This window comes from Heterocephalus glaber, unplaced genomic scaffold (genome assembly GCF_053883595.1).
Source record: "Heterocephalus glaber isolate CG9 unplaced genomic scaffold, H.glaber_assembly_v1.0 deba00001533, whole genome shotgun sequence".
NCBI lineage: Eukaryota > Metazoa > Chordata > Mammalia > Rodentia > Bathyergidae > Heterocephalus > Heterocephalus glaber.
Genome location: NW_028258331.1, coordinates 371513 through 397224, shown reverse-complemented (window position 1 = coordinate 397224; position 25712 = coordinate 371513). Strand labels below are relative to the sequence as shown.

The window sequence follows — 25712 nt, the reverse complement described above, 5'->3', positions numbered from 1 at the left end:
TCATTTTTGAGAACGACCCATGTGCAGCTAAAACGAATGTGTATCCTGATTATATGCGATGGAAGACTCTGTAAATGCCTGTTAAATTCATTTGTTCAAGAGTTCGATTGAGTTCTAGTATTTCATTACTTATTTTTAGTCTAGTTGATCTATCTATTTGTGACAGTGGGGTGTTGAGGTCCTCCACTACAATTGCATTAGTGCATATATGACTTTTCATGTGTGTCATAATTCGTTTTATATAGTTTGGTGCACTAGTGTTTGGTACATAGATATTTATGATTGTCATCACTTCCTCTTGGATTCTTCCCTTTACAAGGATGTATTGTCCTTCTTCATCTCTCTTCATCAGTGTTGGTTTGAAATCTACTTGATCTGCCAAGAGGATAGCTACTCCTGCTTTTTTGGGGGATTCCTGTCACATGGAGTATTGTTTTCCACCCTTTAACTTTCAGTCTATGAGTTTCCTTTTGAATTGTGTTTCTTGTATGAAGCTTATTGTTGGATTTTGCTTCTTGACTCATTCAGCCGGTCTACTTCTTTTGATTGGTGAATTGAGACCATTAATGTTGATGGTTGTAACTGAAACATATTGACTTGTCATTGCCATGACTTTTTGTTTTTGTTGGGTTCTCGCCCTTTCCATTTAATTTCTTGTCATGCCAGATGGGTTCATTCTGCTTTGCTTCCTGGGGTTGTGATCCTCAATGTCTGTTCCTAGGATATTGTGTAAAATTCTTTGGAGTGCTGGTTTGCTATTCACGAAGTTCCTAAGGTGCTCTTTGTCATGAGAGTATCTTATTTCTCCATCAATTTTGAAAGATAGCTTTGCAGGGTACGTCAATCTGGGTTGGAGGCTGTTTTCTTTTAGGGCTTGGAATATGTCACTCCAAGCTCTTCTTTCCTTGATGTTTTGTGTTGAGATGTCTGCTGTGATTCTGATAGGCTTTCCTATGTATGTGATTTGTTTCTTTTCTCTGACTGCTTGGAGAACTTTGTTCTGTTGAGTCTCTGGAATCTTAACAATTATATGCCTATGTGTAGACTTTTTTTTTTGATCAAGGCTATTTGGAGTCCTATATGCCTCACTTATCTGTATGTCAAGGTCTTTTCCCCTGCTTGGGAAGTTTTCTGCCATTATTTCTGTGAAGTGATTATTTATGTCATCTGCACTCTCTCCTGTTTCTTCATTGAGCCCAATCAGTTTTATGTTATTCTTTTTTTGCATCATCTAGCAGGTGCTGGATTGATTTCTCATGTTCCCTTATAATTTTGAAACAATTTTTATTTTCCTGGTCACTACTTGCAATCATATCTTCTATATCTGAAATTCTGTCCTCACGTTGGCTCATTCTGCTGTGTAGACTTTCAGTGGAGTTTTTCATGTCCTGGAAATCTATTTGCATCTGTTTTATGGATTCCATTTGTTTCTTATGTTGGCATTCCATCATGTTCCTGAGCTCCTCTCTAGATTTATTAATCCTGTCTTGCACTAGGGGCACAATTTCTCCTGTTATCTGAGAAATTATTTCTGATTTCATGTTTTCCAGATCCCCTTTTGTTGCCAGTTCAGTGGGTCCAGGTTGTTGAGTATCAGAGTGTTCCATCTCATTTCCCTTTGTGGTTGCTGTAGGTGATCTGGAAATCTGGTTTTGAGACTTATTTACATGTTTTCTCATTTCGACTGGTGCAGGGGGCTGTTAGCACCTGCATAGATTATCTCCTCTGAGCTGGAAGATGTGGGACATGGGCCGGGATCATCAGTAGGGATGGTGACCCAAAAGCCCTTTCCTGTGGGCTGGGAGCAGCGGGAGGGATGGTGGCCGGGAAGCCCCTTCCTCTGTACCAAGACCAGTGGGATGGTGGCTCAGAAGCACCTACCTTTGGGCCGGGAGTGTTGGGAGGGATGGTGGCCCAGAAGCCCCTTCTTCTGGGCCAGGAATAGCGGGACAGGAAGTGGCCCTAAAGCTCTTTCCTCTGGGCTGGGAGCAGCGGGAGGGATGTTGAGCAGGAAGCCCCTTTGTCTGGACCAGGAGCAGTGGGAAGGTGGCTCAGAAGCCCCTACCTCTGGGCCAGGAGCAGCGGGACTCAGTACCTTGGTCTGGTGGTCTGGTGTCCTCTGCATCTTTGTACTGTGGAATCAGGTGGCTGCCTGTCTGCAGTGGGGTGATTCAGTGTCTTCCACGCAACTTGAGACCTTTGTAGTGCATGCACAGTCCTGCCTGTCTGCAGCGGGCTGATTCAGTGTGTTCCGTGCAACTGGGGGGACCTCGGTAGGTTGTGGGCAGACCTGCCTGTCCGCAGCGGGGTGATTCAATGTCTTTAAACTTGTTTTTAAAATTACAAAAGGCCATATGTCAAAAAAATGCCTCCTGCTTTAATAATGTGGGGGAGAGATTTTGCCTGTGTACTGACAGACAAGGATGAAACCTTGTGGTTCATGTGCATAATGTAGTTTAGATATTTTTTCATCCCCTTCCTCTCCCTCATCCACTGTCCCTTCAACTATGGGTCCCCTTTTCTTTTGCAAAATATCTATCATTTTCATATAATCTTTCTTTTATTTTTCTCTATAAATGATTTATATCTGGGGTTTCTCATATAAGAGAAATCATACAATATTTTCCCTTCTGTTTCTGATTTATTTTACTTAGCATCATCTTTTTGAGGTACATCCATATTCCTACAAATGACACGTTTATCACTCTTTATATCACAGTATTAGTGCGTTCTGTATATATACCACATTTTATTTACCCGTTCATCTGTTAGTGAACATTTATTCAGCTTCCACGATTTTGATCTTATGAAATATGTTGCTATAAACATATGCCACTAAAATATGATGACTTTAGCTCTTAGAGAAAGTACCCAGAAAGTTATAGCTGGATCAAATGTAATTTATATTTTCAGATTTTTTTTTTTTTTTTTGGTACTGGAGGTTGAATTCGGGTCCTTGTGTCTGCAAGGCAGGCAGCCAAACCACTGAGCTAAATTCCAGCCCCATATTTTCAGCTTTTTTATACATCTTCAGACTAATTTCTATAGTAGTTTTATTATTTTTTTATTCCCATCAACAATATAAAAAGTTCCCTTTTTCTCTTCAGGCTTAGCAGTATTTATTGTTTTGTGTTCTTGATGCTAGCCATCCTTACTGCTGTAACTTGGAATCTCATTGCTGTTTTGATTGTTATTTCCCTAAAGACTAATGTTGAGAATTCTTTATTGTGTATTTTTTGGCCATTAGAACTTTTTTGAGAAGTATTTATCTTTTTCATTGTCCATTGATTGGATCTTGTAGTTTGAGAGGTTTAATTTTTTGAGCAGATGTAATTAATAAGGGCCATTAAAATGTATAGTAAGATGGTTGAAATAGTAAGTGTTTTGTTGTGTGTTCATGATTACAAAATGTAAAAAAAAAATAGAAAAATAGAAAAGATATATAGATGACAGAAGTGATTAGCACACACCAGATTAAGCTGAGTAGAGGAAGAAATCAAAACTTCTTGGGGACACTTATTTTCCTTTTTTCCCTTTCTTCCATTAGTGTTAGGAAATCCTTAGAGACTTGGGTTGCAGGGACCAATTTAACTAATTACGAGCTCTGTACACTGAACCTCCAAAGTCATATAGCTGCCAATGTTCCGCTTGGACCCCAGCCCTTCAGTTTGATGACTCCAGTCCTGTGACCTTCACACCTGTGTCCCAGGCTCCGTGGTTGTCTGCATCAGCAAGTGCCTATCTGATTTTGCATTAATTTCAATCCTGAGAACAGCATCTGAGGCTTTAACAGAGAGCAGATATAAGAGGCCCTTTTCTGCTTTCTTTGACTATGACCTACTAGAGAAACAGCATCAGCCAGTAAGTTAAAAGGGACCTCATGGATAGAGAAAGGATCTGTTAAGTATGGTTTCCTTACCATAAGGGCAAACATGACAGTTTGGCTAGCCAGATGGGAAGGTGCAGTTATGAAAAATATTTGTTATGAGGAATGGAAATTGTACGATTTTGGTTTTAGTGAGAGAATGGAATTATTATTTCAAATTTTTCTTATATACACCTTGTTTTATTTCCCATTGGTATCTCACTCAGCAGCAGAGAATGTGTTCTTTTGCAGTGTCTCCTAAGCAGTGCAGAAGAATGGTTAATGAGGTGGTAAGGATGTAGAGGAGGAAGACAGGGAGCATAGCATCAGGAACTGCTTCTGAGGGGTTCCTGTATTCTGGGCACAGAACAATGAGTTCTATGATGCTTTTTTCACTTCATTTATTTTGTCTTCCTATAATGATAAGTGCCTACATTGTTATTGTTTATAGTAAATAAAAGAGCCTCTTATTTTAATGAAATCTACAGTGGGCTGTTGGGTAGAAAAATGTTAAGCCAAATTTGAACAGGAGTGTCAGATTACAGACACAGGGTATCAATGTAAGATTAACCCTGGCAAGTTGTCCCTTTCATGACACAAACAACCATGACCCGTCCCTGTCATTCTGTGAAGACAACCTTTGTTCACCTTTATTGGGGGTCCTTGTAGGTCCCAGAGCAGAGCAGTGGGAGGCATCATTTGTGTCCAACATAGCAAAAGCAGATGTGGATCACTCATAAAGATCACAAAAATATTATGCAATGCATAATTCAGCACAGATTTATATCTGCCACCCATGCAAGATATTCTTGCATCTTCTCACATTGTTTATCACACATGCAATTATTTGACCCAGTCTCAAAGTGGGGCTATGTGAATTCTTGATTTCATTTCCATTTAAGAAATAAAAGAGTTAAAAATGTACTGCAGGGCCAGGAATTTATCTAAGTAGTTCCACCACCTGCTCTACAAGTGGAAGGACCAATGTTCAATCCTTGGCACCAAAAAAGAAAGTGTACTGCAAATGCAATTGTGGTTAAGATCTCTGAGCATTAGCTGAAATATTTCTATGAGTTGGGAAAGAATAAAATTTTTAACACATTGGACAGCATCTGTCAATTTAATATTTAATCCTTTTGTCTTCAATTATATTTCTCAATGTAAAGTAGGTTTTTAATATCTCTGTGTCAGTATTTTATTTAATGTTAATTTCTAATTGCAAAAACATCACTAAATATTTCCACATCACATAAACATATCTACCATCAGAGCAAAATAAAGTTTAGTTTCATAACTAAGAATTGTAAGGATAATCTTCATGCCCATTATGTCCTGTGACCTGAAATTACTCTTTTCCTATTTCTGGAGTAGGTCATATTATTTGTTGTTTTGAATACATGTGTAAGTTTGGAAAGGACTGATTTGTTGTCCTTTACATCTGACTCCCCAGACTCCATACCTTGTTTGACACAAAGGAGACATCAAAATAATAATAATAAAAAAAACTCTGTTACACATTGAATGGACTCCTCTTAGAGTCACAATAAATGTTCTTACTCAGCAAGACATAAACATGCATGATGAGTTCCTCCATGAACATCCATTCTTTTATGTGATATCCCATTGATAAAAAGAAAAGATAAAATAGCTTTGATTTAGGGCTGCATCATAGACACATGGGCCCTATAATACACTTGATTTTACAATCTATATATCCATTACTCAAAAATACAGCAAAGATATCTATTAGCTAAAAAAAAAATAGTTGTGAGCAGGTGGACATATGCCTCTGGCTGAGCTAAAATGTAGAGCTTCTTATCATTCCAGGCTCCAGTGCCATTTGAATACAGTTTACTGTGCTACTCAGTAATCTTCCTACTTGCATGATAGAATTCTTTATTTTAAAAACAAAAATTCAAAATGACTACATGCTAAGGTCCAAACTTTCTATAGTAGCCACACATGTGGAGATGATGTTTATCCTTATTTTCTGTTATTTTATTATTATTTCTTTTTAGTACTAGGGATCGAACTTGGGTCCCTGCACTTGCGAGGCAGGTGCTGGAACCACTGAGCTAAATCCCCAGCCCCTGTTTATCCTTATTTTCACCAAATAGTATGAGAACAGAAAAGATGAGAGATTCACACACACTTGCATATGACAGCAGGTTAGTGACATAGAACTTGTGTTCATTTCCCAGCTACCTTCCCAAGAAACAGTCTCCTCCACTGGGGAAAAATGTAAATGCTTTTCCCAAGAAGGTGATGACATTCCTTTGAGTCTTAACATAAAGAGATCATGACTGGAGAGATTGCAGAGGTGTTTTAAAGGGATTTCTCAAGCATAACAGGATATTAAGTGATCATGACTGACTTTTGGTAGGGGGAATGTGTAACATTTTTCACATAAAATTTATTAGAATTCAGAGAAGTATCTCAAACCAATATATTTTACATAGGTTTCCAGTTGTGCACCAGAGAGGCACAAGAATTTTGAAGACTGACATAATAATTAAATTAGATGTTACTTGAAGGATCTCCTTGTAATGGTTTTCATTACTTGAAGTAAACTTGGAACCAATTGTGTATATAAGCCACTCTCTGGGAAATTGGTTTGCATTGTATAAAACTAAAGAAAGTTTTAGGTAATTTTTAGGTAATTCTTTAAGAAAATTCTGGATTCATAACTCAGTTCTCACCTGAAAAGTGTAACAGGAAATTAGAGGCATGAAATTCATAACAGATTCCTTTGAGGACAGGTTAGCAAGAAAATGGAATTATAGAGAGGTACCAACAATTCAAATTTCATAGGTAATGGATCAGGTATTTAAAAATATTAGTTGTGGTGTAAACATGATTAAATATTTATAGTCTAATATGTGGAGAGCTCATATGAAAGGAGCATTTTGTGAATTCCAACAAATATTCTAAGACAACAGTTCTCAACTCTGATATAAGGAAGGATTTAAAAAACTCAAAATAGTGCAAATGTGATGAAATTTATTGGACTGAATCTAGGATGTCTGAATATTTTAAAATATCAATGTATCTATCTATCTACAAGTAGGTGATAATCACCAGTGATGTTAATTAATTTTTAAACACTTTCATAGAGCAATCATACAAGATAGGTGATTGTTGTACTCATTTTACAGATTACGGGAGTTACAGCTGGGCTTAAACCATTTCATGTAATTCTTTTTTACATGATTTTTCAGGTGTGTTAACATTATTTCATGTACTTCTACTTTGCCTTTTTCTCAAGTAAATTATGGTGTGGCCTGACCAAAAAACAGTGCAAATTTCAGTAGCTAAAATAAGAGAAATTCTAAACATGTATCTGAAAACATTGTTGTGGAAATTCTGTCAATAAGAATTAAAAAGCCTTGAAATCAGCCAGGGTCTTGGAACTTTCCTGCTTTCTCAGGTTTTCCACTGGACATAGACTGTTTAGTATCATAAAGACAATGGTGCATGCTTCTCTAGAATACAGACTAGTAAAAAAGGAGTGAATAGCTATCTTACATAGTGTCATTGTACAGAGTAATTAAAATTAACCTGTGAAAAATATAAAATGCAAATTGCCAATCATTCTTATCCCTTTTATTTCTAACCATTGACAGGTACAATGTGAGCTAAGGCCACATTCCTTGTTACTATATCCTCAGATTATATGTGTGTATTTGAATTTGCTTTATATTATTTTATATACATTTTAGACAATTATAGGAGTTATAAAACTTATACATTACAAAATCTATAGGAGCTCTTACTCTCTGAAAAATGGAAATAAGAAAATCCCCAAAATGATGAAGAATTTCTAGGAGATAACTGGCTGAAAACTATATATCTTGCTTATGAACTGGTAACGTTAATGTTCATATAATGCAGTCCTAGATAATTCAAGAGAATTTGTACTATTTTCTGATAATAAAATAAGCTATGTTAAATGCTTGTTAATTTTCTTCTAATAGAGTCGTATATTCTTTTTTAAAAAAAGAGTTCACTGTATATTACTGGAGTCATAGAATTCTGAACTCAAATGTGCACACATTGTCACTACCGTGTCTGTAAATTAGGAGTACAAAGAAGAACATGGGAGCAAATAACCTGATAATGAAAGAGCTCATGAGGATTGGGGTTGGCACTATCGATTGATAATATGAGGTTTATGGACTTCATGTGGGAATACTTGATTCACAACATATTGAGTGTTCTGGAGTATTTATTGGTTTCATTTTCCTAATGGATTTTTTAAAGGTGTTCAAGCACTATCAAAACATATAATCTCACATGTATCTCAGAATTCAATCTCATGGCCTTCTCAGATGATCCAAATCTGCAGCCTGTCCTCTTCAGACTCTTCCTATTCATGTACCTGGTCATAGTACTTGGAAACCTGCTCATCATCCTTGCAGTCAGCTCTGACTCCCACTTCCACACCCCCATGTACTTCTTCCTCTACAACCTGGCCATTGTTGACATCTCTTTCATTTCCACCACAGTCCCAAAGATTATTGTAGACATCTCAACTCAGAACAGAGTCATCTCCTATGTGGGCTGCCTCATCCAAATGTGTCTTTTATCCTTTTTTGCAAGTATGGATGACATGCTTCTGACTGTGATGGCCTATGACGGGTTTGTGGCAATTTGCCACCCCATTCACTATGCTGCCATTATGAATCCTTGCCTCTGTGTCTTACTTCTTCTGCTTTCTCTCTTCATTCACCTTTTGAACTCCCAGCTGCACAATATAGTTTCCTTGCAATTTACCTGTTTCAAAGATGTGGAAATTGCTAATTTCTTCTGTTATCCTTCACAAGTCTTTAACCTTTCATGTTCTGGTACCTTATTCAAAAATATGGCCACATATTTTGTTGGTGCCATATTTGGCTTTATTCCCATGTTAGGGATCCTTTTCTCTTACTATAAAATTGTTTCCTCCATTCTCAAAATCCCTTCATCAGGTGGGAGATACAAAGCCTTTTCTACCTGTATTTCTCATGTGTTAGTTGTTTTCTTATTTTATGGTACCAGCATTGGAGTGTACCTTGGTTCACATGTGTCTTATTCTCCCAGGAATGGCATGGTGGCTTCATTGATGTGCACTGTGGTCACCCCTATGCTGAATCCCTTCATCTACAGCCAGAGAAATAGGGACATTTGCAGCACCCTTAGGAAGCTCCAAAGTTAGATTCCACAGCAAATCTAATCTACAGATGTGTGGGGTCCATTTGGAATGTAGAAATATAGCTGAACTGAATGTAGAAAACTCAATGAAAATATTTCTTGGTTGATTACATTATTTTACATATTTGATGTCTTCTATTTTATATAATATACATAGAAGAATTGAGACTGATTTGGGGAATGGTGAAATTTATTGTTTTAATATCAGTGCAAAGTTCATTTAGGAATTTGTAAAAATTTTGGTAGATGGATAAGAGTGATGGTTGTAGAAAAATAGCACTGGATTTAGTGCTAACAAACTTTATTTTAAAGTGGTACATTTACTTATATGGATTTTAGCACAGTGAAAATAGAAATAATAAGATGAGGCATTTAAAAATTTATAAAGCTTTATTAAACATTTCATAAAGCTGTATAATGAACACATCAGAAATAAATGCTCTAGAATAGCAGTGAAAATGTTTTACATGTGTCCTTGCAATCTCATTCCCTGGATGGATGTCTCCCATTCTGTCCACTGCCTGTCCCACCTGCCTCCTCCCCAGGAACAGAGCCACTATTAAAAGTGGAATGACAAACGTGGTTATTACCAGTAGGTGGGGGAAAAACAGAGCGAGCTCAATTACACAAACTGATTCTTGACCTCAACCTTTGAGGAAAAGAAGAGCAGGAAAAATCCAATGCTTATACAAGGGAGAAAAATATAAAGATCAGTGCAGAAATCAATGCAATGGAGACTAAGTGAACAAAAGTAAGTTTTTTTGAACTAAGTACAAAAAATCAATTAAGCCAAGATTTGGTTATTCAAAAGAATAAACAAAATTGACAAACTCTTAGGCAACCTTAACAAAAAAAGGAAAGAAAAGTTCCAAATCCGTGCAATTGGGGATGAAAAGGATGAAATTACAACAGACACGTCAGAAATCCAGAGGATCATCAATACCTACATTGAGAACCCATATGTCAATAAGAAGGAAAATACAGAAGAAATGGACAGATTCCTAGATATGTTAGAATTACCAAAGTTGAACGAAGATGACCAAAAAATACTGATCAACCCAATATCAATCAATGAAATTGAAAACATGATTTAAATCTTACCAACTAAGAACAGCCCAGGTCTACATAGCTTCACTGCTGAATTCTATAAGACATGTACAGAGGAACTACTACCACTACTCTTTAAACTCTTCAATGAAATGGAAAGGGAAGCAATACTCCCCAGTTCATTCCTGGAAGCAATCATTGCCTTGAACCCCGAATTACAGAAAGACCCAACTGAAAAATTACTATAGGCCAATCTCATCAATGAACATAGATGCAAAAATCCTCAATAAGATAAAGGCAAATAGAATGCAGGAAATCATCATGATGATCATAAACCCTGACCAAGGTGGCTTCTTCCTAGGGATGCAGGGATGGCACAACTTATGCAAATCAATAAATGTAATACACTATATTAATAGAGGCAAGAAAAAAACTATATGAATATCTCCATAGATGCACAAAAAGCATCTGAAAAATTCCAACACTCATTTATGATAAAAACTCTCCAAAAAAATTGGAATAGATGGTCTCTACCTCAATCTGATAAAAGGCATCCGTGAAAAAGCAACAGCCAATATCATACTAAATGGTCAAAAACCTGAAATACTTACACTAAAATCTGGAACAAGTCAAGGATGTGCTCTATCATAACTTCTGTTCAACATAGTTTTGGAAAAATTAGCCACAGCAATTAAATAAGAGAAAGAAATAAAAGAAGTAGGAAATGAAGAAGTCAAATAGTCATTATTTGCAGATGGCATGATACTCTATATAGAAGACAACAAGACCTTCACCAAAAGTCTTCTAGACTTAATAACCAAATTCAGTAAAGTAGATGGAAACAGGCTCAGGACACACAAAGAAATAGATTTTCTGAACATGAACAACAGACTCACTGGGAGATAAATGGGGCCATCAATTGTTTTCACTATAGCATCCAAAAAACTGAAATACCTAGGAATCAACCTAACAAAAGAAATCAAAGTCATGAGTGCAGAGGAGCAGATATGCCCTCGGTGCAGAATAGGGTACATTCCAGGGTGCTGTACCATCACCCTGAATGCCAAGGAGGTGAGGGGTGCAGGTACCAGGACAACACATCCCCCCCCCACAACTGTGAAATGAGAAGATATATAAACAAGTCTCAAAAACAGCTTCCCAGATCACCTAAAGCAACCACAAAGGGAAATGAGATGAAACAATCTGATAATCACCTGGACTTTCTGAACTGGCAATGAAAGAGGATTTTGAAAAAAAAAATAAATCAGAAATAATTTCTCAGATATCAGCAGAGATTGTGCCCATAGAGAAAGAGATGATTAATAAATCAAGGAAGGACACAGATAAAAAAAGTAGAGGAGCTGAGGAACATGATGGAATCTCAACATAGGAAACAAATGCAATCCATAAAACAGATACAAACAGATATCAAAGAAATTAAAAAATCCATTGAAAGTTTATGCAGCAGAATGAGCCAATGTGAGGACAGAATTTCAGATATAGAAGGTAAGATTGCAGTTAGTGAGCAGGAAAAAAAATTTCTTAAAAATAGTGAGGGACCACAACAAATCAACCCAGCAGCTGCTAGACGAAGCAAAGAAAAATAACATAAAAAGATCAGAGTCATTGAAGAAACAGAAGAGAGTGCAGAAGGCATAAAAATATTGTTCACAGAAATGATGGCGGGAAATTTCGCAAGCAGGGGAAAAGAACTTGACATACAGATAAATGAGGCATATAGGACTCCAACTAGCCTTGATTAAAAAAAATCTGAACATAGGCATATAATAGTTAAGATTCCAGAAACCCAACAGAAGAACAAAATTCTATAAGAGGTTAGAGAAAAGAAACAAATCACACACGAAGGAAAGGCCATCTGAATCACAGCTGACTTCTCAACACAAACCCTCAACTCTAGAAGAACATGGAGTGATGTATTTCAAGTGCTAAACCAAAAAACCCTCCAGCCCAGATTGATGTACCCTGCAAAGGTATTATTCAAAGTTGATGCAGAAGCAGATAATTTCATGACCAAGAGCACCTTTGGAACTTCATAAATACCAAAACAGAACTCCACAAAATTTTAGACAATATCCTAGGAAAAGAAAACAAGGATCACAATCCCAGGAAGCCCAGCAGAATGAATCTGTTGGGCAGGAAATGAAATTAAACATGAAGGGAGAGACTCAAACAGAAAGAAAAAGTCATGACAATGATAAGTCAAGACGTATCAGTTATAACCATCAGTGTTAATGGTCTTAATTTGCCAATCAAAAGAAATAGACTGGTAGAATGGGTCTAGAAGGAAGATCCAATAATATGCTGCATACAAGAACACAATTAATTCAAAAAGAAACTCATAGACTGAAAGTTAAATGGTGGAAACAATACTCCATGTGATAGGAACCCGAAAAAAGACAGGAGTAGCTATCTTCTTTAGAGATCAAGTGGATTTCAAACCAACACTAACTAAGAGAGACAAAGAAGCATAGTATATCATTCTAAGGGGAACAATCCAAGAGGAAGAGATGACAGTCATGATATCTATGCACCAAACAGGAGTCTGCCCAACATATAAAAGAAATACTAAAGGACATGAAAAATCATACAAGAACTATTACAATATTAGTGGGGACTGCAGTATTGCACTGTCACAAATAGGTAGATCAACTAGACAAAAATCAGGCAATAAAAGACTAGAAATCAATCAAACTGTTGAACAAAGGAATTCAACATATATTTACAGAGTGTCCCACCCCACAAAATCAAAAAAAACATTCTTTTCAGCTTCATATGGGTCTTTCTTTGAAGTCGACCACAGACTCACATAGAAAATATTTAAGTAAGTGCAAAGGAATTGAAGTTATTGCATGTATATTATCAGACCCTATTGGGACAAAAGTGGAGATTAATAGCAAAAGATACCACAAGAATTTCATAAAAACATGGAAATTGAACAACACTATTGTGAATGACCAATGGGTCATGGAGGAAATTGAAGAAGAAATCAGACAGTTCTTACAATTAAATGACAATGACAATACAACATATGAGAGTCTATGGGACACAATGAAAGCAGTCTTGAGAAGGAAATTCATATCAGTGAATACTCACATTAGGAAAACCGAATGAGCCCAATTAAACAACCTGATGCTGAAACTCAAGCTTCAAGAAAAAAAAAAAAAGAGCAGGACAAACCCAAAGCTCATACAAGAGAGGAAATTATAAAAATTAAAGCAGAGATCAATGTAAGTGAGATGAAGTGAAGGATACAAAAAAAATCAATGAAGCCAAGAGTTGGTTCTTTGAAAGAATAAACATAATTGACAAACTCTTAGACAACCTTATCAGAAAAAGTAAAGAAAAACCATAAATCCATGCAAATAGGAATGAAAAGGGTATAATTACAACAGACCCAGCAGAAACCCAGAGGATAATTAATACCTTCAAGAATCCCTACACCAATAATATGGAAAATGCAGAAGAAATGGACAGATTTCTCAATATGTATGACTTAACAAAGTTGAACAAAGAAGACCTAAAAATTCGAAATGACCAATATCAATCAATGAAGTTGAAATTGTAATTTAAAACATACCAAGTAAGAAAAGTCCGGGTCCTGATGCCTTCACCACTCAATTCCATGAGACATTTAGAAAGGAACTACTGCCATTACTGTTTAAACTCTTCAATGAAATTGAAAAGGAAGGAATACTCCTGAATTCATTCCTGTAAGCAGGCATCACCTTGATTCCCAAAGCAGAGAAAACTCAACCAAAAAAGAGAACTATAGGCCAATCTTACTAATGAACATAGATGCAAAAATCCTTAAAAAGATACTGGCAAATAGAATGCAGAAGATTATGAAGAAGATCGTACACCCTGTTCAAGTGGGATTCATCCCAGGGATGCAAGGATGGTTCAACATATGCAAATCAATCAATGTAATGCACTATATCAATAGAACCAAGGACAAAAATCATATGGTTATCTCCATAGATGCAGAAAAAGCATTTGACAAAATCCAACATGCATTTATAATAAAAACCCCACAAAAAATTGGAATAGATGGTCTCTACCTCAAACTGATAAAAGCCATCTATGAAAAACCAACAGCCAATATCATACTAAATGGTCAAAAATTGAAATCCTTCACACTAAAATCAGGAACAAGGCAAGGATATCCACCATCACCACTCTTGTTCAATACAGTTTTGGAAACATTAGCCATGGCAATTAGACAAGAGAAAGAAATAAAAGGAATAAAATAGCAAATGAAGAAATCAAATTATTATTTGCAGATGGCATGATACTGTTTATAGAAGACCCCAAGAACTCCATCAAAAGTCTTCTATACTTAACCAAATTCAGTCAAGTAGCTGGATACAAGGTCATCACACAAAAATCAATAGCTTTCCTCTACACGAATGACAGACTCACTGAGAGAGAAATAGAGCAAACAATTCCTTTCACAATAGCATCCAAAAACTGAAATACCTAGGAATCAACCTAACAAAAGAAATAAAAGACCTCTTCTCTGAAAACTATAGCACTCTGAAAAGAGAGATTGAAGATCATATCTGAAAATGGAGAAACACCTCTTGCTTCTGGGTAGGAAGAATCAACATAGTGAAAATATCCATACTTCCAAATCTGATATATAGATTCAATGCAATCCCAATTGAAATTCCAGGAGCACACTTCATGGACCTTGAGAAAACAATCCTAAAATTCATTTGGAATGAGAAGAGACCAAGAATAGCCAAAGCAATTCTGGGCAACAGAGACATGGCAGGGTGGATCAAAAAACCCCATCTTGAAAGTATACTGCAAAGCTATGGTGATGTAAACTGCATGGTAATGGCAAACAAACAGATCTGAGGACAAGTGGAACAGATTGGTGGATGCAGAAACAACTGCAGACACACTCAGCCACCTGATCTTTGACAAAGGAGCCAAACACCCTCACTGGAGGAATGATGGCCTCTATAATAAATTGCGCTGGAAAAATTGTGTTTCAAATTGCCAAAGATTAAAACTAGACCTATATCTCTCACCATGAACTAAACTAAAATCGAAATAGATTAAAGATCTAAATGTAAAACAGAAATGCTGAACCACCTGGAATAGAGGTTAGGTAGAGCTCTTGAAGACCTTGATGTAGGAAAAGACGTTATGAACAAAATCTCAGTTGTCCATGAACTAGCTCAAACAGTCAACAAGTGGGATCTCTTCTTATTAAAAAGCTTCTGCACAACAAGAGAAACCACCAACAGTGTGAAGAGACAATTCACAATGTGGGAAAAAATTTTTCATGTGCTATTCCTCAAACAAAGGTCTGTTATCTAAAATCTATAAAAAACATAAAGAAATACAACCTCACAAATTTAAAGATCCAATCCAAAAATGGGCATCTGAAATGAACATACATTTCTCAGACAAAGAATTATAAAAAGCAAATATACATATGAAAAAATGTCCAAAATCACTGGTTATTTCAGTGATGAAGATTCAAATGTCACTGAGATACCATCTCACCCCAGAAAGAATGGCTGCCAACATGAAATCAACCAATAACAAGTGCCGGTGGGGCTGAGGGGAAAGAGGAATACTGCTCCACTGTTGGTAGGGGTGTGGACTGGTGCAACCACTGCGGAAATTATTATTGATATACCTCGATATATTAGAATTGGAAGTTCCGTTTCACCCAGCTATTCTCCTGAGTATCTTCCTCAAAGAATTAAAAGTATCATACCACAGTGATATATGTGCACCCGTGTTTATAGCAGCATCACTTGTAATAGCTAAAACTTGAAGCAGCTCCATTGCCCATCAACTGGAGACTGTAGTAAGATAATATGTTTTTTTTAATATAATGGATTACTACTCAGCCATAAAAAATGAGCAATAGGAGACATTTATAGCTAAATAGATGCACATTGTGGTGATACCCTTAAGTGAAACAAATAGGCCACACATGTGTAAATACTGAATACTTTCTCTAGTGTGAGAAACTGAAAGTATAAATAAGGAGTAAAAGGTATAATAGATAATGTGAGATAGGAAGAAAAGAAATAGAGGAAAATTGGAAAAAGGGAAGGGGAGGTTGCAGGGGTAGGAGAGAGGAAAATTGGAATGGAATTAATATGGGGAAATGAAAACATGGAAACAAAATGTTTGCAAATACGGAGGAATGGAGGGCTTTAAAGGAGGGCAGGGGAATGGGGAAAAATAAGAACCAAGAAAGGTTAAAGGTGCAAATTTCCTATGATGAATGTCATTAGGTTGTATACCTAAAATGTACCAATAAAATTAATTAAAGAAGAAATGAGTTAATAAATGCGCAAAGGACGGATGCCAATAATATTTAAAATAAATGCATAAAATGAAAAATAAAGGGATTACAAACATTATGCATTAAAAGTGAATTCATCATCATTCCATTAGATTTACAGGTAAGCAATTAGAGCCAGAAAGACTTGTAACCTCAAGACACATTCCTGGATAGATCCCTCATTCATTTTTACAGATCCTCCAGAGTAATTGTAAACTTTTATCATATATAATTAAAGTCATTAAACACAAAAGGCTCATCCTAACACTTAGCTTTACTGATGTAATAGGTCTGGGATGGAGGTCAAGATTGTGCATGTTTAACAAGTTCACAGATGGTGCTCATGTGGCTAATATGGTGACAATCCCTGGAGAACCATTATTATAGTTTTGTTGCCCTAATGCTCAAGTCTAATGGAAATTTTCCCTTCATTTTTAACTTCTGGTCTACCCTACATCTGTCATTCCATGGAGGATATACCACACACTCAGATTGCAATCCATGTTTCCCTGGGAGATTGATCTCTCTCTTAGTGACTTTTTCTGGGAAATTCCAGGGGGATATTCCAGTAAGGGAATTTCTAGCTTCTGCTTGTAAGGCTTTACAAGATGTTTTGCCTTGGAGATTATGGGAGCTTAAATATTCAAAGATGGTGGGGACTGAGTTCTCAACCCTTCTCATTCAAGCAATTATAATATCATAATAGTCTTTAAATAAATATGCAGAGAAATTTTCTTGCACTTCCATCTCCCAGAAGGTAACTGAAATTAAAGACAAATTGGTTTTTCTCAAATTACCCTTTTATTTTTGCAATATATTCAGCTGTTCACAGAAAGCAAGATCATTCTCCTGGAGATAAAAGTAGTTCCATTATCCTGCTTCAAAATAGATTCTCAGGGACCCTTAAGATAGTTGGCTAATTGTTGCTTTCTTGTAACAGTGTTTAATTTCAACGGCAGAAATTTCTCCCTGAAGGTTATGTTAATGTGTCAAGAACTCCCAGTAGCCTTGACTCTCTGAATTGCATGCCACAAGGAATGAAATGTATGGGAAGAGGTCCCTATTTCAAGAGAGAGACCATATTCTTTGGCGATATTGCTAGTAAATAGTCAAATAGTTTGAAGAATGGAAATGGATTTTATGACTTGGGGGTTACAAGTTCACTGTGAACATCTGGGTGAGCTGCTGTGTTGGGAGTAGAGACACTTCATTAGTGTTAGGTTAAGGAAAGGGTGAGTGGTGTGGAAATGCAAGTGTGGAGTGGAGACAAAACTAAATATTTTCAGTAATACCCAAAGAAAAGTATGAACCTATGCATTGAATTGCACAAAATGCATTATGCGTACTATACTATACAGATTAGAGATGAGTCTAATAAATGCTGTACATGTTCAGAACAGATGCAAAATTATTTGAATATTTTCTTTTTGCATTTGATGGATTCTGAGAATATGTACCTCAAAAAACTCCACACCAAATGTGTTTGTGTGTACTTATTTATTTATATAACATTTTGGTAAACATGTGTATCAACCTTAGGCCAAATACTAAAGACATAGTTTCTGAATCAAAAGCAACTTATTAAAGTTTTTTAAATCATTAAGTTTATTGGTACATGTTAGCTATACAATAGGATAACATCCATCATTGTGAATTTGTATCTGTACATGATATATCTTGGTTCTTATTTTTCTCCATTTCCCTGGCATCCCTTCAAGCTCTCCAGCCCACTTTATTTGCATAGACTTTGTTTCCATTTTTTCCTTTTCTCATATTTATTCCTTTCTCTTCTTTTCTTTCCCCTACCTCTCCCACCTGCCCTTCCCCTTCCCATTTGGACATTTTCTTCCTATTTTACATTATCTATTATACATTTAGATCCTCATTTACACTTTCAGTTTCTCACACCAGAGAAACTACTCATTAGTTACACATGTGTGACCTATTTATTTCTCTTAAGACTATTGACTCAATGTTCATCCATCTAGCTGAAAATGTCTATAATTTCTCAGTCTTTTGGCTGAGTAGTACTCCATTTCATATAAAAAAAATCTTCTTTATACAGTCACCAGCTGATGGGCATTCCAGCTGTTTCCAGGTGTGTTGCCTTAGGCCTTCCAGAAACTTCACATTAACCAAATGAAAGATTAAAACAAAACAAAAAAACCCACATGGCCATTGCAATAAAGGTAACACATTTACCAAACTAACTTTTTTTAGTTTTTTGAAATTATTAAAATTGACATTTTAATCTTTTATCAATGTGCAGCTCCTTGCAGTTAAAACACTGCTTTTAGCACTATTTCCAGATTCAACAACTTTTTAAATAAAGTTCTCAACAGATTTAGGACAGAGGGAATGTAATCTCACACAAAAAGCCTACATATAAAAAAAAACCTAGCAGCCATCCTCATACTCAATGGGTAGAAATTAAAGACTTTTCTCCAAAATTTAGAAGATGAAATAGATGACTACTTGAAGCATTTCTATTGAACATAGTATTGGAAGTTTTCTTCATAGAAATTGGGAAAAGTGAATGAAATAAAAGGCACTCAAATTTCTCATGAGTGAGTCAAGTTATATCTTTTTGCAGATATCATCATCTTATGCATAGCAAACTCTAGATACTACATTAAGAATTGTCAGAAGTAGTAAAAAAGGGCCATAAGTTTGCCAGATACAAAATGAACATGCAAAAATCATTGGCAGGTCCATAAACTAACAGCAAACTATCTGAAAAAGAAATGAAGAAAACAATTACATATAATGTAGCTGTAACAATAAAACACACAACAGATGAACGGATAAAGACATTATGGTATTTACACACTGTGGAGTACTACTCCGGTATATACAAGAATAGTAGAGAGTATTTTAACTCTTCAAAAATCATATTATCAGGTCGGGGATTTAGCTCAGTGGTTTCACTGCCTCCTGCACAAGTGCAAGGATCTGAGTTTGATGCCTGATACCAAAAAAAAATCGTATTTTCTGTTAATAATTATTTGACTTTATTCTTTCTTTTTGTATCCATTTTGTTTGTTTTTCTCTCCTAATTACTTTGGCCAAAATTTTAATTAGTATTATATTGAGCAGGCATGGTGACATTGGACACCTTTGTCTCATTCCTGGTGCTTTAGTGATCTTCTTATCATTGAGACATGATACCTAACATTATAATTTGTATCTAGTTGTCAATTCCAGTCATCATGCAGTCATAGGTGGGGCTTTTTGGAGGTGGCCAGATCTAGGACATGTGATGCTGGGATTAACAGTGTCCCATCTAGTTTGGGTAGCCTAGTTGAAAGGGTGGGTCGCCTGAATGGAATATAAAAGGACAGAAAGAAGGCTACCTCTCACTGTTTTGCTGCTGCTGTCTTCTATCCACTCTGCCATGGACTGTTTCTCCTGTGCAATATCCATCTGCAATACCACCCTTGTTTGGAGCCAGCCACCCATGGACTGAAACCTGTATAAAATGTGAGACAAAATAATCCTTTCCTCCTTTGACTATGGGTAAGGGGTATTTTATTTCAGCAACAGGAACAGTAATTAAAACACCCAAAAGCCATTGCTTTAAAAAGGAAAGATTTCCTTTGGCTCATGCATTAGTCCATAATAAGTTGGCTCCAAGGCAGGGTAGAGTGGCAGTGGCTCACAGTGGAGGAGAGCTGCTCCAGCATGAAGACTGGGAAGCAGAGAGCAAAGGGCCAAGACAAAGAAAGATAAACTCTTCCAGGCCAAGGTCCCAGTGACCATTCTCTTTGGACCACACCACACCTCCTAACAGCAAGTCAGGTATAATAAGCCCCATAGTCAAATCACCTTTCAAAGCCCCACTTCTGAGCACATAAGCCTTTGTCGAGAATATCTAGATGTAGACATAACTCCAGATTTTATTTTTCTAGATGTAGTATTTACACGTACCAATTCTGCATGAGGAATATAATCATTATGAAATGCAAAGATGTACCAATAAAATACAATTTAAAAAATTTCATCTTTGGTCAATTTTCTTACAATTATCCTGATATTTCTTTTGTTTGTTTGTTTGTTTTTTGGTACTGGGAATTGAACTTGGGTCCTTGCACTTGTGAAGCAGGTGGTGGAACCATTGAGCTAAATTCCAGGGCCTATACCTGATATTTCTAATTTCATGTTTAATGGACCTAACACAAGAAGTACCAATATGATATCCTCAAAAATTATCCCCTTAATGACTTTAAGTGTTTTCACTACAATGATGTGTTAAATATTCGAGATGACATATGTGTCAAAGGCCTTGATTTGATACTAATATTAAGTGTATGTGTATGAAAACATCACTTCCTACCCCATAAGTCCCTATTACAGTATTACTGTAAAATTATTCCCTTGAATGTTGATGCTTTTTGTTTTCATTTTAGTTTATTCTTGTCTTCTTTTTAAACATGAATTGAAAAAAGCATAATAGTCAAGGCAAATTGCTTAGCATGTGAGGATAGTGCTTGTTGCTTTTAGAAGTCTTCATTTAATCCTGGAAATATTCCTTTGAAACATTTTCTTTCATTCAGCACATTTTGGAGAAGCAGAAATCCACATTAAGATGAAGTATAACTGACATAAAGTTCACCATTAAAACATGGCAACCCTACACTTTGTAAAAACAATGACTGGATTTTAGTGTGAAAAATGCTCGTTGAAGAGAAGTTGTTCACTTCATTCATAGTCCTGTCACACCTAGGGTAAGTCTAAATTGTCACTAAATTCCTTTTGGTCTTCATTTTTTTTCCTTACATTCCACTTTCAGTCCTTTTGTCTCCCTCCTTCCTTCCTGCCCTCCTTTTATTCCATCCTCCTTTATTTCCTTATTTCTTTCTTCCTTCTTTCCTTCCTGGCATTCTTCCCCTTTAACTTCCTTCCTTCCCTATCTCATTCCTTCCCAGTTTTTGAAATTTTATGTACACTTGTTCTTTGAGCACTTACTTGAAATTATCTAGAAAATCTACCTAGGGTAAAACTGCTGGATCATATGAAAACTATACGCTTAACTATTTTTTAAAACTGCAAGTTTTTTCACAGTGGCTGACATATTTTATATTCACTACATTGTGTCAGCTTATACTATTCATGCATAATACTTGTCAATTTTCCTGTTTTGTGTATTATAGCCTCTTCTTTTATGTAAAATGTCATAGCATTGTACTTTACTTTCATTCCCTTCATGGATTATACAGATTGATTTCTGGAATATTTGTACACACTATACTTTGATAATTTCACCCCCATTACACTCCTGCTATGCTGTACCCCTAGTTTCATGTCGCAAGTATTTCAATATATATGTTCTTTTATCCACTCCAATCTACTTTTTGTTATCTTTTTCAGATTTTACACTGTAAGGAGAACATTCAGTATGTGTCATACTGAGTATGGATTATTCTGCTCAGGGTGACAGTCTCCAGATCCATCCATTTTATTTCAAATTACAGAACTTCATTCTTACCCGTAGTTGGGATCATCATGTTTATCATTGTAATTTTGAGTTTCATTCCCTTATGACCTTATCCTGTCATGTGCTTTCTGCCAGTTCTGAGGAGAAATACCTTTCCTAGCTTTTGTGTTTCAGGATCATGTAGTGTGAACATTTAAGGGCAACTAAGGAGACCCTATCAAAAATTAAAGAACAAATGAAGGTCAGGTGATATAGCTCTTGGTTGGTGCCAAATTCATGAGCAATAAAAGCAAAAATAAATATATTGAGCCCCTGTAAAATTAAAATCATATATGCATCAAATTCTGGGTCAAGATAATGAAGCATAGTAGTGGGATAACAACAAACACATAGAACAATGGGAAAATATTCAGATCCAGAAATATGGCCATAAATTTATGCATAAATAGCTTTTGGCAATTGTCTAAGACTATGGAGTGGGAAAAAGAATGTCCTCAGTAAATGGTGACTGAAGAACTAGAAATACATACCAGATGAACTAAGACTCATGTCCCACTATATATAGAAATAAAACCAACTCAAATGTATTAAAACTTAAATCTGAGATCCACCCATCTCTACCTCTGTCTCATTGGTACCAGAGGTCAAACCCATTACCTTCATAATGAGCTACATCCCAAGACCTCTTTTGCTAATTTTTAATTTCATAGGTCTCTCAAAATTACTAAGTTGCAGAGCCTGGGCTTGAACCTGTGGTCCTCTTGTGTAAGGTTCACAAAGTGCTAAGATAGGCTTGCAAATGCATGCTTGGCTAAGACTTTTAAATCTTAAAATATTCACGTGAAACATAGGAGGGAGATGCAGGACATTCTTCAGATACTTTTAACTTTGAGATGAATCAAAGAGCATAGACATTAGAAGCAAAAAAATAAAAATAAGATTCAAACCAAAGCATTCACATACCAAAAGAAGCAATATATAGGTTGAAGACAAACCCCACAGAATTGGAGAATATATTTGGTCCATACATTGAATAAGAGATAAATATCTAAAATATATGGAACTCAAATAACTTAATTGCATTAAAATAAACAACTTGATGAAAAATGGCCAAAAGAACATAACAAATACTTCTCAGAGTAGATCTACATTGCTATTTTGGTTTGTAGACATATAAAAATGTTCACAATCACTAATGATAATGGTAATGCAAATTAAAACCAGAATTAGATAACATTTTCACCTATTAGAATGACTATTATGAAAAAGAAATGTGATACTAAATGGTGGTGAGGATGTTAATAAAAGTTTCCTTGCACACTGTGGACCAATAGGTAAGTTAGTACATCTATAATTAAAAATAGCACAAGGGATCCTCTAAAAATAAATAAAAATAGAACTAACATATATCCAAGAATTCCATAAAGTATGCACATCTAAAATAATCTAAAACCAATTTTCCAAGATATATATCCTTTCCAATTATCATGAGTGTATTATGCATAATACTAACCATATGGAGTCACCTTAAACAATGAGACAAATAAACAATGGATTATACAGTCTTTAAAAAGAAGGAAGTCCTGTCATGTGCTACAACATGGATGATCCTGTATGACATGAGATTAAAAGAAAGATATCATTCATGGAAAGACAAATACACCATGTATCACAACCCCCAATGTGAAATCATACAACAAAGCCACTGCAATAAAAACGACATGGTACTGGCAAAGAAACAGACCCCAATGATCAGTGGAATAGAACAGAAGATTCAGAAAAAACTTCAGATACACACAGCTAACTCATCTTTGACAAAGGAGCCAACAATCTTCACTGGAGGAAAGATAGCCTCTTTAATAAATAGTGTTGGAAAGACTGGATTTCAAATTACCAAACATTAAAACTAGACCCCTATCTTCAACCATGTAGTAAACTAAAATCAAAGAGGATTAAAGATCTAAATTTTAAAACAGAAACACTAAACTTGCCAGAAGATAAGTTAGATAGAACTCTTGAAGACATTGGCAAAGGAAAAGATTTATGAACAAATCCTCAGTAGCACGGGAACTAGCACAAAGAATCATCGGCTGGGATCTCAATGTCTTAAAAAGCTTCTGCAGAGCAAAATAAACCACCAACAGAGCTAAGAGACAACTGACAATGTGTGAAAGTAAATTAGCAGCTGTCCCTCACACAAAGATCTACTATCTAGAATATATAAAGAAATTTAAAAACTCAGACCTTCTAAGTATAAAGACCCAATTCAAATGTGGGCATCTGAAATGAACAGACATTTCACAGAGAAAAAAAGTAAAAGCAGCAAATAAACATATGATGAAATGTTCAAAAATTCACTGGTCATTCAAGAGATGAGGATGAAAACAACTCTGAGATTCCACCTCACACCAGAAAGAATGGCCACTATCAAGAAATCAACCAATAACAAATGGTGGCAATTTGTGGGGAGAAAGGAACCCTTCTTCATTTTTGGTGGGAGGTCAAACTGGTGTAACCTGTGGAAATCAGTAGGGAGATACCTCATATTACTAGGGTTAGAAGTCCTATTGGTCCTAGCTATTCCTCAGCTGAGTATCTTCCCAAGAGAATTAAAAGAATCATACCACAGTGATGTATGTGAACCCATGCTTCTAGTGGCATAGTTTGTAATAGCTAAAGCTTGGAAACAGCCCAAGTGCCCATCAACTAGAGACTGGATAAAGAAGATTTTTTTTTAATGGAGTGCTACTCAGCCATAAAGAACAAGAAACTAGAGGCATTTATAGCTAAGTGGATGCACATTGAGGATGCACATACTCAAGTGAAATAAATAGAACACACATGTGAAAATACCACATAGTTTCTCTTGTGTGAAAAACTAAAATGTAAATAAGGTTCAAAATGTATAATGGATATTGTTAAATAGGAAGAAAAGGTCTAAAGGAGTAAAGGAAGTGGGAAGGCTAAGGGAAAGGAAAGGAGGGAAAAGAAAAAAATATGAGAAAAAGAAAAGGAAACAGTCTTTGTAAATATTGAAGGGTGGAGGGGGTGAAGGAGGGCAGGTGAATGAGGAAAAAATAAGAAGCAAGATACAACATGTAAAGGTTCAAGATCCAAATGATGAATATAACTGTATTGTATACCTAAAATGTACCAATAAACAATGAAAATAAAGACAAATACACCATGAACTAACTTCTTAGTGAACCTAAAACACACAGTACTCAAAGAAGCAGAGTGAAATGGTAACTACTGGGTGATTTATAGTGGAAGATTGAGTGGATGTTGGTCAAAGTACACAGTATTTCAGTTACATAGGAATAATACTAACAAGTAAACTATTGTGTACCATTATGCTTACAGCTAAGAACAATAATCTATAGGCAAGAAAAAATATTAAGACAACATATGGACAGAAGCATATTTGGAAAACATATATCTGATTAGTGTAATTATTTAGAATCTATACAGAACTTTTCAAGGGTACAAACCCAAAAACAAAACAATAAAATTCATAGTGAACAAAAGCTGGAGGAGACTTTCCTCTACTGAAGTTAAATAAGCTGCTAAACAGCAGGAGAAAAATGCCCAAATAACCATAGGGAAATAAAAATTAAAAACACAGTAAGACACTTTTTCACAGCACAGGTTGCCATGCTTGTGATGCATTAAAAATAACAAGTATTCTTATTTTTCCCATTCCCCTCCTCTCCTTTCAACTCCTCCACCCTTCTCTATTTACAAAGAATCAAGATATATTATGTAAAGATACAAATCTCCAATGATGAATGTCATTATATTGTATACCTAAAATGTACTAATAAAATTAACTTTTAAAATAA

The 25712-nt window shown here is 35.8% G+C and overlaps 1 long non-coding RNA gene across 4 annotated transcripts in view; it reads right to left on the bottom strand.

Annotated features, from left to right (window-relative positions):
• The window catches only part of LOC106008269 (uncharacterized), a 223593-nt gene that overhangs the window by 72864 nt on the left and 125017 nt on the right, over nucleotides 1-25712 (bottom strand). The window contains exon 4 of one of the 4 annotated variants that reach the window (XR_015442137.1): nucleotides 1879-2403. The exons of the other annotated variants lie outside the window; for them this stretch is intronic. This is a non-coding gene — a long non-coding RNA (uncharacterized LOC106008269). Of the gene's footprint in view, nucleotides 1-1878; nucleotides 2404-25712 lie in introns of those variants that run through there. 4 annotated transcript variants of the gene reach the window in all.